We start from the raw sequence: 14,768 nt of genomic DNA on the forward strand, positions 1-14,768 counted from the left end.
CCGACCAACCCTTCGTCAGTGTCCATAAGATTGAGGGAGTAACTCAGAATTCTGTATTTACTGTGGTTCCCTCGAGTGAAAGATGTGTAGAATAACACTCTTGAGCAACGAATATTATCAAAGGAAACAGGTAATCACTACAAGATAGTTTTTGTGTGAGTTTATGTATTAAGGCAATAATGGTGACTTGGAATTTTTGAAGCTATTCTCTTTTATGTCTGTGAAGTTCATTTTTTATGTCTGGGAAGAATTCACGAACAATAAACGTGAGGCTTAATTCAATATGTTTAATTTTATTACCACTAATGTTTTGTTTCTCGTAGGCCTACTGATGTTCTTTTTTTTGGAGAAGAATTAATTCTCGTATTACTTTCTCTTGCTTGAGGGTCCACTAGGGCACACTGTTCTATCCCATTTCTCTTCCACTTGTTTTGTTAAAGTTTTTATAGTTTACATAGGAATTATTTATTCTAATGTTGTTTACTATTCTTAAAGTATATTATTTTTCCCGTTTCCTTTCCTCACTGGGCTATCTTCCCTGTTGGAGCCCCTGTGCTTATAGCATCCTGCATTTCCAACTAGGGTTGTAGCTTAGCAAGTAATAATAATAATAATAATAATAATAATAATAATAATAATAATAATAATAGGGAAGAAATGGAAACGGAATAATTTGTGTAAGCCAAAAACACTGATACATATTTTAAGAAAGAATAGTTCTTTGGAGGAAATCTCATATTCGCCAATGCCTTATTTGGATGCTTCATCATCTGTCAAAACAAGAGACGCCTTAGGGCATCTTAGGTCTATAAACTTAGGCATAGGTTCTATGCTTTTTTTTAGACCTTGGCTTCTATGCATCTTATTAATTTCTTTATTACAACCGTCATAATCATCACCATTTCTTAATCATCACTGTCTTCTTGAAGTATTTTTCTAAGGCCTCATTTGGTCCATTAAGTGGACCCTATTCATTGCCTTCGCCAAAATCGTGATTTTGCAATGGTTATATTTCATCCCTGTTGTCGTTAGTTTCTGTTGTGTCTATCTGTTTCTTGTTTCCTATAGATTCTGCAAAAAGATTCATTGACTAAAAAACGTTGGGAAGATGAAGTTATGTTGTATTGATTTTTTTTTTTTTTTTTTTTTTTTTTTTTTTTTTTTTTTTTTTTTTTTTTTTGAGAAACACTTGAACTTTGTCTGGACGCAGCAAAAATATGGTGCTCTTCGTTTCCCACATCTTCGTTGATGTTCAAGTTTGTTCATTTTATCTTCTTCTTCTACTTCCTCTTCTTCTTTTTCTTCTTCTTCTTCTGTGTTGCTCGTTGTGTTAATCATTTCCCATCTGAGAGAGAGAGAGAGAGAGAGAGAGAGAGAGAGAGAGAGAGAGAGAGAGAGAGAGAGGAGAGATTCCTTGCCTTGTATAAGTACCTCTCTCGCGGTCATTTGTTTTGTGTTTACTGAGATGAAAAATACACGAGAATTGTGTAATTGGAAGTTAGTCAACAGCAGTTGGCAGGAACCTACAGTAAGTAGAAAGGCTCACGGGAAACTGAAGGCCTCTCTCTCTCTCTCTCCTCTCTCTCTCTCTCTCTCTCTCTCTCTCTCTCTCTCTCTCTAATATATATATATATGTGTGTGTGTGTGTATAATTATGCATATACATAAATATACGTATATACTGTATATGTATGAATTAACTTACCTAGTATGCAGTTACTTAATACAAATACAGGTACGTGGTTATTATCTTCTCGATACGATTCGTTATTTATTACGTACAGACTTTCTGATGATTATTATTCCTCTCTCTCTCTCTCCTCTCTCTCTCTCTCTCTCTCTCTCTCTCTCTCTCTCTCTCTCTCTCTCCAGTATATTTATCATAGATATCGTTGCATTCTTCGTTTTTATCACATACTTTGTAATTTTGATCTTGGGGATAGGGCATGAGTGGAGGGTTGTGGTGGGGAGGGGGGCCTGAGTCCCGGGGGCGGGAGCTGGTCCCCCGGGAGGGACTGACTTCGTACCTTAAACTGGTTTTAGTAACTACGCAGCTCATGTTATTGTCTTTGGAAAATGCTTTTGTATTATTATGTTCTTTATTTCTCTAATTTTTCTAGGATCATAAGGACCCGGCAGCATTTATATATATATATATATATATATATATATATATATATATATATATATATATATATATATTTTATATATATATATGTACATATATATATATATATATATATATATATATATATATATATACACACACACTATGCAATTCGTTGTATTAATTTTCTTGTCCTATCCACTTGCTTTTGAGTTCTCGTTATGGATAGGGATGGGATGAGGTCTGGGGGATAGTCTCAATGAGAGGCTGTGGGTTAGACTAATCACCGAAGAGAAGACAAATCATTCCTACTATTTTTTTTTTCTTTTTTTTTTCCATCCAAGAGGTGCTCGTACCTGGAAGCAGTCGAGCTCTCCCGCTAGTGTTTAGTGTATTCTGAGCCTCTGCTTGCAACGCACCATCGTCATGCAGATCTCCAGGTCGAGGTTGCTCGTTGTGTCCCTCCTCTTGATCATCGGTGTTCAGACAGCGGTTCCAAGGAACATCAAATATCCGGCAGTATATGACCGAGATGGAAATGAGAGAAAACTTCTCCTCCCTCTTGTTAGTGATGGCAAACTCCCCTACATTGGATACTTCTTTAACTTCCATGGTCCGGTAGAATCCAATTTTGGTAAAGGACCGGCACAACCAGACCCTGATCCACTCACATTTATAACTTTCGCAGCTCCATGCAGGGAATGTTACACCCACAGTGTATCTGGTTGCCGATATGATCCAATCACATGTCCGGAAGATGCTCCGGCTTTTGATCTCTGGTCATTTTATCGTGGACAGTAGTGTATTTTACCTACACATAGAAAATTGTTGCTATGATTTTGCGCGCGTCTATTCTGAAGCTGCTAAGACTTTTCATCACGATGTTTCATCGCCCACAAGTAAGCACTTCCTTAAACATTTCCAAACAGACGATTGATACCCATTGCACAAGATGGAAGGCAAGTGGTATTTGGGAAATACAACCAAAGGTGATGACAGTGTGTCCTTCAAGAAATTTGAATATGGCATAAAGAAAATTCTATCCATTGGCGATGCAGAGAATACCAGTGAAGAAAATATGTAGAACATTCATCACTACATTAGGAAATCGTGTTATTCCAATTCCCTATACCGAGGACTTAAACATTTAGCCGATGAAAAGGGCATTGAAGCAAGAGCAGCAGAGATTTCAAGACATTCTTTTACCTGATTCTGGAATTGTAGATCCAGAAGGATTCTTAGTGTTCGGTGATCAAGAAATGATAACTGCTTTATCCAGTGTTGATATTTGGCTTGCAGACGGGACTTTTTATGAAGTTGTGCTATCTTTAGTTTTCCAGTTATACAAGATTCATTTTCATTTTGGGAAAGTACGTAATCCAGCTGCAATATACAGTAAGTGCTATTATTTAAGAAAAATAGGAATACCTATAGAAGAGAAATTGCTTCTTTTCGACAAATAACCCCAGAAGCAAATCACAAACAAATTCTACTAGACTTCGAAATCGCAGTCATGAACGAATTTCGTAACTCATATCCTAACACAGAAATTAGAATTATTCATAATTATATCTTTGTTTTATATTACTTGGATTTTTTTTCTTCAGTGTTTGTCTTCGAATGATATATTGAATAGAATACAATATGCGAGGTAAAAGTGATGAAAAATCGTGAGGCTGAATGTATTGATGATGAAAATTCGATGGATGAAATTTTCTGGTGATAAGATGACGTATGATCAAATGTCATTATGATGATCTGTTGGGGGAATTAAATGAAGAGTGAAGAAATGTCACAAAACTGTTCTGAACGACTCCATTATTATTATTATTTTTATTATTATTATTATTATTATTATTATTGTTGTTGTTGTTGTTGTTGTCATTATTAATATTATTATTATTATTATTATTACTTGTTAAACTACAAGCCTAGTTGGAAAAGCAGGATGCTATAAGCCCAGGGGCTCCAACTGGAAAATAGCCCAGCAAGGAAAGGAAACAAGTCAAAATGAAGTATTTCAAGAACAGTAACAACATTAAAATGTATATTGCTTATATAAACTATAAAAAAATTAACAAAACAACAGGAAGAAAAATTATATAGAATAGTGTGCCCAAGTGTACCCTCAAGCAAGAGAACTCTAACCCAAGACAGTGGAAGACCATGGTACAGAGGGTATGGCACTACCCAAGACTAGAGAACAATGTTTTGGTTTTTGAGTGTCATTCTCCTAGAAGAGCTGATTACCAAAGCTAAAGAGTCTCCTTTACCCTTATCAAGAGGAAAGTAACCACTGAACAATTGCAGTGCAGTAGTTAACCATTTGGATGAAGAAGAATTGTTTGGTAATCTCAGAGGTGTCAGGTGTATGAGGGCATAGGAGAATATGTAAGGAATAGGCCAGACTATTCGGTGTATGTAAAGGCAAAGGGAAAATGAACCGTAACCAGCCAGACGGAGCCAATGTAGTGCTGTCTGGCCAGTTAAAGGGCCCTATAACTCTCTAGCGGTAATATCTCAATGGGTGGCTGGTGCCCTGGCCAACCTACTACCCACTACCTAACGACAAACCCTTTGTCAGTGTCCCTATAATTCACTGTGTTGGTCATATTTTTGTATAATTTGGTTTGCATTACTCCACATTGTGTGCTTCCTACATATGTACGTTGTCACGACACTGGCAATTCATTAAAACATCTGTATTCAAGAGGTGGGGTACACAAAGTTGAATTTGTATTGAGCAATATATTTTCACAATAAATCATACACAGGTCTGAGCGCTTTTAGTAAAGTTTAAGAATTTCAACCTTGCAATGTTTTTTTAACTAAAATACGTGCTCTTCATTTCATGGTAGCGATTTACAAAAGACGTCTTGGGGGAAGAACGGTCAGGGGACAAAGACTTAACATTTACGTTAGTACAGTTTTTAAAGGCAATATAAAAGTCCAAGTTTAAGTATAAAAATGAGGGTTTTGGTTATGACGAGCAAAGGGCAATAATTGTGACAACTTATCAGATTGTTGTGTTAGGCCCGACTGATGCGTGTCCTGCGGCCATCGTAAGGCTTCACCGGCATTGTAGGGTGTGACCTCGTGACGAAGGAAGAGACTGGCCAATCATAGCCACCTTCGTCACAGTAATCCAGATACAGCCGATAAGCCTACGCCCTCCTGCCGTTGTTCCCTCAAGTCCCGCCTTTCGACTCCCCCACAAAATCTGCAAGATAAGGAGGGAGGCAGAAAACCAGTCGTTGGCAATATGGCATGGAGACAACCTCTTCTCCAGTGGAGGCTGATAAATCACACTCCCCCCAAGCGAGCCGGTGACCAGGGGTCATTCATATGACCACAAACAGGGTGTACGTGACAACGTCTTTTGAACAAATCATCATTGTTCTCAGTGTTCAGACAATAGTAGTCACTCGAAGGGATTTTTTTATATATATCCAATCTGCTTTGTGTTTCTGAGATTCCATTTTTTGTTGCTTTATAGAATTCATGAATAAAAAATCTCATAATCTGAATGTTTCATTTTATGAGCACTGCCTTCTGGTTCAATTTAGGCGTACTGATGTACCGTTTGAATAAATGAAAACAATTGCAAGACGAAATGAGTCGACTCAAGGATAATGTGGAACGTAAATAGGAAAGAAATGGAAAAGGAATAACTATTGTAAGTAAACAATATCGAGACTTGCCAATTGTAACGAACACAGAAATTATTTGACAGAAGTCTTATGTTCACCTTTGGTTTATTTAAGTGTGTGTGTGTGGGTGGTTTTTTTTTTTTTTTTTTTTTTTTCTTTTTTTTTTTTTTTTTTTTTTTTTTAGAAGCATTAGGACTTTGTCTGGACGCAGCAAAAACTGGTGATCTTCGTTGATGTTCAAGTTTGTTCATTTTATCTTCTTCGGCTTCATCTACTTCTTTTCTTCTTCTTCTTCTTCGGTGTTGCTCGTTGTGTTCATCATTTCCCATCTGAGAGAGAGAGAGAGAGAGAGAGAGAGAGAGAGAGAGATTCTTTGCCATGTATAAGTACCTTTCCGCTTTTATTTGTTTTGTGTTTACTGAGATGGAAAAATACACGAGAATTGTGTAATTAGAAGTTAGTCAACAGTAATTGGCAGGATAAAAAGTAAAAAGACTCACGGGAAACCGGAGGTCTCTCTCTCTCTCTTTCCAGTATATTTATCGCATATATCTTTGTATTCTTTGTTTGTTTTCGTAACGTACTTTGTAATTTTGATCTTGCGTATGGGGTACGAGTGGAGGGGGGGGGGGAGGCTGAGTCCTGGGGGGTGGGGGTGGTCCCCCCGGGAGGGACTGACTTCATACCTTAAAGGCTTTAGTAACTACGCAGATCTTTCCTATTATTTTGTTCTTTATTTCTCTATTTCCCTAGCATCATAAGGACCCGGGAGCGTGTATATATATATTATATATATATATATATATATATATATATATATATATATATATATATATATATATATATATATATATATATATATATATATATATATATATATATATATATATATATATACCATCGTTATCGGCCGTTACTAGTTCGCTGCAGAACAAAGGCCTCAATTATGTTCTTCCACTACCGTCTGTTTATGGTCTTTGTATGCCAGTCTATATATGTATCATCATTATCATCATCATCATCATTATCATTATCATCATCTCCTCCTCCTACGCCTATTGACGCAAAGTGTCTCCGTTAGATTTTGCCAGTCGTCTCTCTCTCTTGAGATTTTAATTCAATACTTCTCCATTCATTATCTCCGAATTATATATATATATATATATATATATATATATATATATATATATATGTATATATATATATATATATATATATATATATATATATATATATATATATAAGGGGACATTCAGTGAATACCGTAAAACAATGAGATAATCCAAAAGTGGGCCGCTTGAAAAAGTAGCCATAATGATAGAATAATTGATAATAATGTTAGTAATGATAATGATATCATTAAATGATTCAGGAAAACTTATATTATTATTGAAGATTGGAAAAATACCACACTTTGGAACTGCTCATTTCTAGCTAAGGAAAATGACAGGATGGTTTAGTTTTTAATATTTTATTCGAAATAAAGTAAAAATGAATAGTCCAATCGATATAATTTCCGTTATTTTTACTTATTTTTTTTTATGCTGTTCCTTGATCAATTGTTTTTAAAGTGAAATGCTTGTGATGCAAATGTGCTTGTGCAATAAGTGAAATGCTTGTGATGCAAATGTGCTTGTGCACTGAGTGAAATGCTTGTGATGCAAATGCGCTTGTGCATCGAGTGAAATGCTTGTGATGCAAATGCGCTTGTGCACTGAGTGAAATGCTTGTGATGCAAATGCGCTTGTGCATCGAGTGAAATGCTTGTGATGCAAATGCGCTTGTGCACTGAGTGAAATGCTTGTGATGCAAATGCGCTTGTGCATCGAGTGAAATGCTTGCGATGCAAATGCGCTTGTGCAATGAGTGAAATGCTTGCGATGCAAATGCGCTTGTGCATCGAGTGAAATGCTTGCGATGCAAATGCGCTTGTGCATCGAGTGAAATGCTTGCGATGCAAATGCGCTTGTGCATCGAGTGAAATGCTTGCGATGCAAATGCGCTTGTGCATTAAGTGAAATGCTTGCGATGCAGATGCGCTTGTGCATCAAGTGAAATGCTTGTGATGCAGATGCGCTTGTGCATTAAGTGAAATGCTTGTGATGCAGATGCGCTTGTGCATCAAGTGAAATGCTTGTGATGCAGATGCGCCTGTGCATTAAGTGAAATGCTTGTGATGCAAATGCGCTTGTGCATTAAGTGAAATGCTTGTGATGCAAATGTACTTGTGCATTAAATAGAAACTTAATTGCTTGATTAAGAGCTTTGGAGACTGCGGAAGGAAGTCCGATCTGCTTGGTCTCAATTAATATCAAATAGCTTGATCTAGTGTTGAAAACTAATGTGTTTAAGATTATTTTTTTCGTAAAAAGCAAGAAAAATGTAATTAAAATGTTTTGTTCATGTGTAAAGTTAATAACTTTAAATTTCTTACATATGAAAATTTGAAATTTTGATTACAATCGCAAAAACAATACAAAAAGTGGGAAAATTATTGTTCAAGATTATTCTTACTTGTTGGAATCAAGATGCTTTGGTTATGTGTAAAATTAATCACTTTAATTTCTATACAGTTGAAAATTTTATATTTGGAAAACAACAGCAAAAAAAAAAAAAAAAAATGGAGCTAAAAATTTTGGACATCCAGAAGTTAAAATTATTCTGTAATAAAAAGTTTGGTTCGGATATTTAAGAGTTCCCTTAAAAACTGAATACAGAACACTATTAAGAATGAAATTACTAGAAATTATGCCAATTTAGTAAGTTTTGCATTTGATAAATACTACTTTATTTCGAATAAAATATTGAAAACCAGACCAGCCTGTTATTTTCCTTAGCTAGAAATGAGCGGTTCCAAAGTGTGCTATTTTTTCCAATCTTCAATAGTAATATAAGTTTTCCTTAATCACAAAATGATATCATTATCATTACTAACATTATTATTAATTGTTCTATCATTGTGTCTACTTTTTCAAGAGGCCCACTTTTGGATTATCTCATTGTTTTACGGTATTCACTGAATGTCACCTTATATATATATATATATATATATATATATATATATATATATATATATATATATGTATATATATATATATATTATATATATATATATATATATATATATATATATATATATATATATATATATATATATATATATATATATATATATATATATATATGCTCCCGGGTCCTTATGATGCTAGAAAAATTAGAAGATTAAAGAACACAATAATAGGAAAGATTTGACAATAACATGAGCTGCATAGATACTAAAGCCATTAAGGTGCAAAGTCAGTCCCTCCCGGGGGGACCAGCCCCCTAGCCCCCCCCCCCCCCCTTCCTCCACTCATACCCCATACCCAAGATCAAAATTCCCAAGTACGTGACAAAAACAAACAAAGAATAGAGCGATATCTATGATAAATATACTGGAAAGAGAGAGAGAGAGAGAGAGAGAGAGAGGAGAGAGAGAGAGAGAGAGAGAGACCTCCCGTGAGTCTTTTGACTTTTTATTCCTGCCAACTGCTGTTGACTAACTTCCAAGTACACAATTCTCGTGTATTTTTCATCTCAGTAAACACAAAAAAAAAAAAAATAATAATAGCGAGAGAGATACTTATACATGGCAGAGAATCTCTCTCTCTCTCTCTCTCTCTCTCTCTCTCTCTCTCTCTCTCTCTCTCTCAGATGGGAAATGATGAACACAACGCACAACACCGAAGAAGAAGGAGAATAAGAAGAAGAAGAAAAAGAAGAAGAAAAGAAGTAGAAGAAGAAGAAAAGAAGTAGGAGAAGAAGATAAAATGAACAAACTTGAACATCAACGAAGATGTGGAAAACGAAGAGCACCAGTTTTTGCTGCGTCCAGACAACGTCCCAATGTTTCTCAAAAGAGAGAAAAAAGAAATAAGAAAAAAAATTTACCGGACAGTTTTAATACGACATAACTCCAACTGCGTTTTTTAATTAATGAATATTTTACAGAATCTATATGTTGGGTTATCTAAATATTGTCAGGCGTATGAGGACAGAGGAGAATGTGGAAAGAATAGACCATACTATTCGTTGTGTGTATGTGTAGGCAGAGGAAAAATGAGCCGTGACCAGAGAGAAGTATCCAATGTAGTACTGTCTAGGCAGTCAAACCGGTAGCTTCTCGACGGGTGGTTGGTGCCCTGGCGAATCTACAACCTATTAGAGCTAATCCTACCGTAAGTCGTGTCTTGGTTAGACAGAGAATAAAACATTTATACAAGGCCATGGCACCAGCCACCAGTTGAGATACTACTGCTAGAGTTACAGGGTCTTTTAACTGGCCAGACAGTACTACATTGGATCCTTCTCTCTGGTTACAGTTCATTTTCTCTTTGCCTACACACACACCGAATGCTCTGGCTTATTCTTCACATATTCTCTTCTGTCCTCATACGCCTGACAACACTGAGATTACCAAACAATTCTTCTTCACCCAAGGGGTAATGCACTGTGATTGTTCAGTGGCCATTTTCCTCTTGGTAAGGGTGGAAGAGACTCTTTAGCTATGGTAAGCAGCTCTTCTACGAGAAGGACACTCCAAAACCAAACCATTGTTCTCTAGTCTTGGGTAGTGCCATAGCCTCTGTACCATGGTCTTCCACTGTCTTGAGTTAGAGTTCTCTTGCTTGAGGGTACACTCGGGCGCACTTTTCTATCTTATTCCTCTTCCTCTTGTTTTGTTAAAGTTTATATAGGAAATATTTATTTTAATGTTGTTACTGTCCTCAAAACATTTTATTTTTCCTTGTTTCCTTTCCTCACTACGTTATTTTCCCCGTTGAAGCCACTGGGCTTATAGCATCACGCTTTTCCAACTAGGGTTGTAGCTTAGTTAGTAATAATAATAATAATAATAATAATAATAATAATAATAATATGCCATAAAACATATGGCCTTAAATAAGGCCTCAGCGAATAGAATTCCCACAAACAACTATTCTCTGTTTATGAAAATCGATATCAGAGTTTTGACTTTCATGTATTATTCCTTTTCCATTTCTTTCCTATTTCCGTTCCACATTGGCCATGAGTCGGCTCATTGAGTTAAATTTTCTCCCAAAAACAGTATATTAGTAAGTCTATGGGGGAATAAAGGAGTAGTAGTAATAAAGCGACACATATTCAGTTAAGTTTAGTGATTTAATGTTCCATTACTTCTTTCGAGACATAAAAAATAGAATTTCAGACGTAACAGCGAATAGATTTAAAAATTCCAAGTATCCATTATTGCTTTAAACACACACACACATACACAAAAGCACTTTTCTTCCGACTCATTTCTTTGTCAGTATTAGTCTACATATCTATCAAACACAACAAGGTTAGTAAGACAAGCCTGAACCACAGAAATTAATGTCCCCCACAAAAAAAAAAAAAAAAAAAAAAAATCTGAATTACTCAGTGAATCTTCTGGACACTGACGAAGGGTTGGTCGTTAGTACTAAGCAGAACACTGGAATGGAACAGGTTCACAACCATACGGCGTCCGGTAGTAACATTCTCTGCATGGAGAGACACCTGCAGCTGGACGTAGTACTGCAATAGCATTATAAACTCGAGTAGCATTATTAAATGGAGTTGTACGTGGTAGTGGAAGAGGAGAAGGGCGAATTACTTCCAGGTCATCCTGACATAAGTAGTACACGTATCCACCGCTAGTCGACCGGCTTCTCCACTCATAAACTTGTGTGTCCCCAACTCGCAGGTAGGAGCGTCTTGTTTCCTCTTCTTCGAGATTTGATTCTGGCGGAACACTGACGTACTGGAAGTTGCCTCGACAAGGAGGATAGCCACTATTGAAAGGAGAGATGGGAGGCGTTCTCTCAATTCCATCAACAGGAAATACTCCCGGATTATTGATGTTCCTCGGAACAGACGGCTGAACACCGATGATCAAGAAGAGGGACACAACGAGCAACCTCGACTTGGAGATCTGCATGACGATGGTGCGTTGCAAGCAGAGGCCCAGAACAGACTAAACGCTAGCGGGAGAGCCCGACTGCTTCCAGGTGCGGACACCTCTTGGATGGAGGGGAAAAAAGAAAAAAGAAAAACCAGCTTCTCCTTGAGACTATCAAAAAACAGCCTCTCCTTGAGTCTATCCCCTAGACCTCATCCCATCCCTATCCATAACGAGAATTCTAAATCAAGTGGATAGGTCAAGAAAATGAATACAACGAATTGCATAGAATACGTAGAATTCTATGTGAATCAACAGAATAAACAAAGTTATGAAACTGTCAGGAATATTTAACGGCGAAAATAGATGATGATTCGAACCGAGGCTTTGATTCACATTGGCATCTTGACCTAATGCACAAGCACATTTGCATCACAAGCATTTCATTTAATGCACAAGCACATTTGCATCACAAGCATTTCACTTAATGCACAAGCACATTTACATCACAAGCATTTCACTTAATGCACAAGCACATTTGCATCACAAGCATTTCAGTTAATGCACAAGCACATTTGTATCACAAGCATTTCATTTAATGCACAAGCACATTTGCATCACAAGCATTTCACTTAACCACTGTGGGCCATTACCTATCCTCTGAAGGACGGGCAGCTTTGCGGGTGATAGACGCACCTCCCGTATATATTTTTGACATGACAGGGACGACAGTGGTCGGGGATGCTGATGCTGGGTTGTGTGGAAGAACCGACATCTGGAGGCCAAGGGTAATGTTGCACGGGTACAGGGACGGAACTCGTACCTTCGGGGCGAAGTTGTAATAGGCAGAGGACGAACCAGAACGTTGGCGAGAGGAATTTCATGGCTGGTCTTGCGGTTGCAACAGTCAGGGCGTTACTGACGCCTTTTGTGCGATGCTTCTCCATTTATGCGATCACGATCACGAGGGGAGGGAGAAATGAGAGAGAGAGAGAGAGAGAGAGAGAGAGAGAGAGTTTTCATGCAAACGATATTACGAGGCATTGAAGAACTGTCTTGAGAGAGAGAGAGAGAGAGAGAGAGAGAGAGAGAGAGAGAGAGAGAGAGAGAGAGAGAGAGAGAGTTTTTATGCAAACGATATTACGAGGCATTGAAGAACTGTTTTGAGAGAGAGAGAGAGAGAGAGAGAGAGAGAGAGAGAGAGAGAGAGAGAGAGAGAGAGAGAGAGAGAGAGAGAGAGAGAGTTTTCATGCAAACAATTTTATGAGGCATTGAAGAACTGTCTATAGAGAGAGAGAGAGAGAGAGAGAGAGAGAGAGAGAGAGAGAGAGAGAGAGAGAGAGAGAGAGAGAGAGAGTTTTCATGCAAACGATATTACGAGGCATTGAAGAAGTCTTGAGAGAGAGAGAGAGAGAGAGAGAGAGAGAGAGAGAGAGAGAGAGAGAGAGAGAGAGAGAGAGCGTTTTCATGCAAACGATTTTACAAGGCATTGAGAGAGAGAGAGAGAGAGAGAGAGAGAGAGAGAGAGAGAGAGAGAGAGAGAGAGAGAGAGAGAGAGAGAGAGTTTTCATGTAAACGATTTTACTGGGCATTGAAGAACCGTCTTGAGTTTTACGGGCTACCAACGCAAGAGCCCGCGTCTTGCCTAAGGCAAGGCAATCTTAAAGCAAGCAGTGTCTTGAGAGAGAGAGAGAGAGAGAGAGAGAGAGAGAGAGAGAGAGAGAGAAAAAAAACCTGTTCCGAGTGGGTTTCTCCCAGTGCATGAACTCGTGCATTTCAACTCTAGGAAAAATATCACAGCGCCCTTCCTCGGGGGTTACCCTCAAGGTAATCGAGTTCTGGCAAAGATGATCACCAAGTAGATTATTCTCTTAGCAACTGTTCTTCTGTTGTTGATTTTAAAGAAAACGTATTCTTGGATACATTGTCTGACTGGGCTTTAGTTTATTGACACATAAACAAAATGATTTTGCATTTCCACTTAAGAGGTGCATTTATAGAAACGTACTTAGGAATAAATGGAAAAAGTTTTATTGAAATGGCAAGTTAGTACATAATTCATACATTAAACAGTGTGATTTATCCTTTGTAATCAGGAATTATAACAGATATTTCATATATAAACTATGAAAAGACTCATGTCAGCCTGTTCAACACAAAATCATTTACTGCAATTTATAACATCCTTAGCGTCAATAGCCGTAATTTATAACCTCCTTAGCGTCCATAGCCGTAATTTATAACCTCCTTAGCGTCCATAGCCGTAATTTATAACTTCCGTAGCGTCCATAGCCGTAATTTATAACCTCCTTAGCGTCCATAGCCGTAATTTATAACTTCCGTAGCGTCCATAGCCGTAATTTATAACCTTAGCGTCCATAGCCGTAATTTATAACTTCCGTAGCGTCCATAGCCGCAATTTATAACATCCTTAGCGTCCATAGCCGTAATTTATAACATCCTTAGCGTCCATAGCCGTAATTTATAGCATCCTTAGCGTCCATAGCCGTAATTTATAGCATCCTTAGCGTCCATAGCCGTAATTTATAACCACCTTAGCGTCCATAGCCGTAATTTATAACTTCCTTAGCGTCCATAGCCGTAATTTATAGCATCCTTTGCGTCCATAACCACAATTAATAACATCCTTAACGTACATAGCCGCAATTTATAACATCCTTAGCGTCCATAGCCACAATTAATAACATCCTTAACGTACATAGCCGCAATTTATAACATCCTCAGCGTCCATAGCCACAATTAATAACATCCTTAACGTACATAGCCGCAATTTATAACATCCTTGGCGTCCATAGCCACAATTAATAACATCCTTAACGTACATAGCCGCAATTTATAACATCCTTGGCGTCCATAGCCACAATTAATAACATCCTTAACGTACATAGCCGCAATTTATAACATCCTTGGCGTCCATAGCCACAATTAATAACATCCTTAACGTACATAGCCGCAATTTATAACATCCTTGGCGTCCATAGCCACAATTAATAACATCCTTAACGTACATAGCCGCAATTTATAACATCCTTAGCGTCCATAGCCACAA

The 14,768-nt window shown here is 37.5% G+C and overlaps 1 protein-coding gene across 1 annotated transcript in view; it reads right to left on the reverse strand.

Moving 5' to 3' along the window:
• The window catches only part of LOC137628741 (deubiquitinase and deneddylase Dub1-like), a 144,311-nt gene extending 132,494 nt beyond the window's left edge, over positions 1–11,817 (reverse strand). The window contains exon 1 of the transcript XR_011041383.1: positions 11,197–11,817. The gene's annotated coding sequence lies outside the window, so the exon portion shown is untranslated. The remainder of the gene's footprint in view (positions 1–11,196) is intronic.
• Positions 11,818–14,768: the final 2,951 nt, after the last annotated feature.

Source organism: Palaemon carinicauda, chromosome 36 (genome assembly GCF_036898095.1).
Source record: "Palaemon carinicauda isolate YSFRI2023 chromosome 36, ASM3689809v2, whole genome shotgun sequence".
In the NCBI taxonomy this organism is placed as follows: domain Eukaryota; kingdom Metazoa; phylum Arthropoda; class Malacostraca; order Decapoda; family Palaemonidae; genus Palaemon; species Palaemon carinicauda.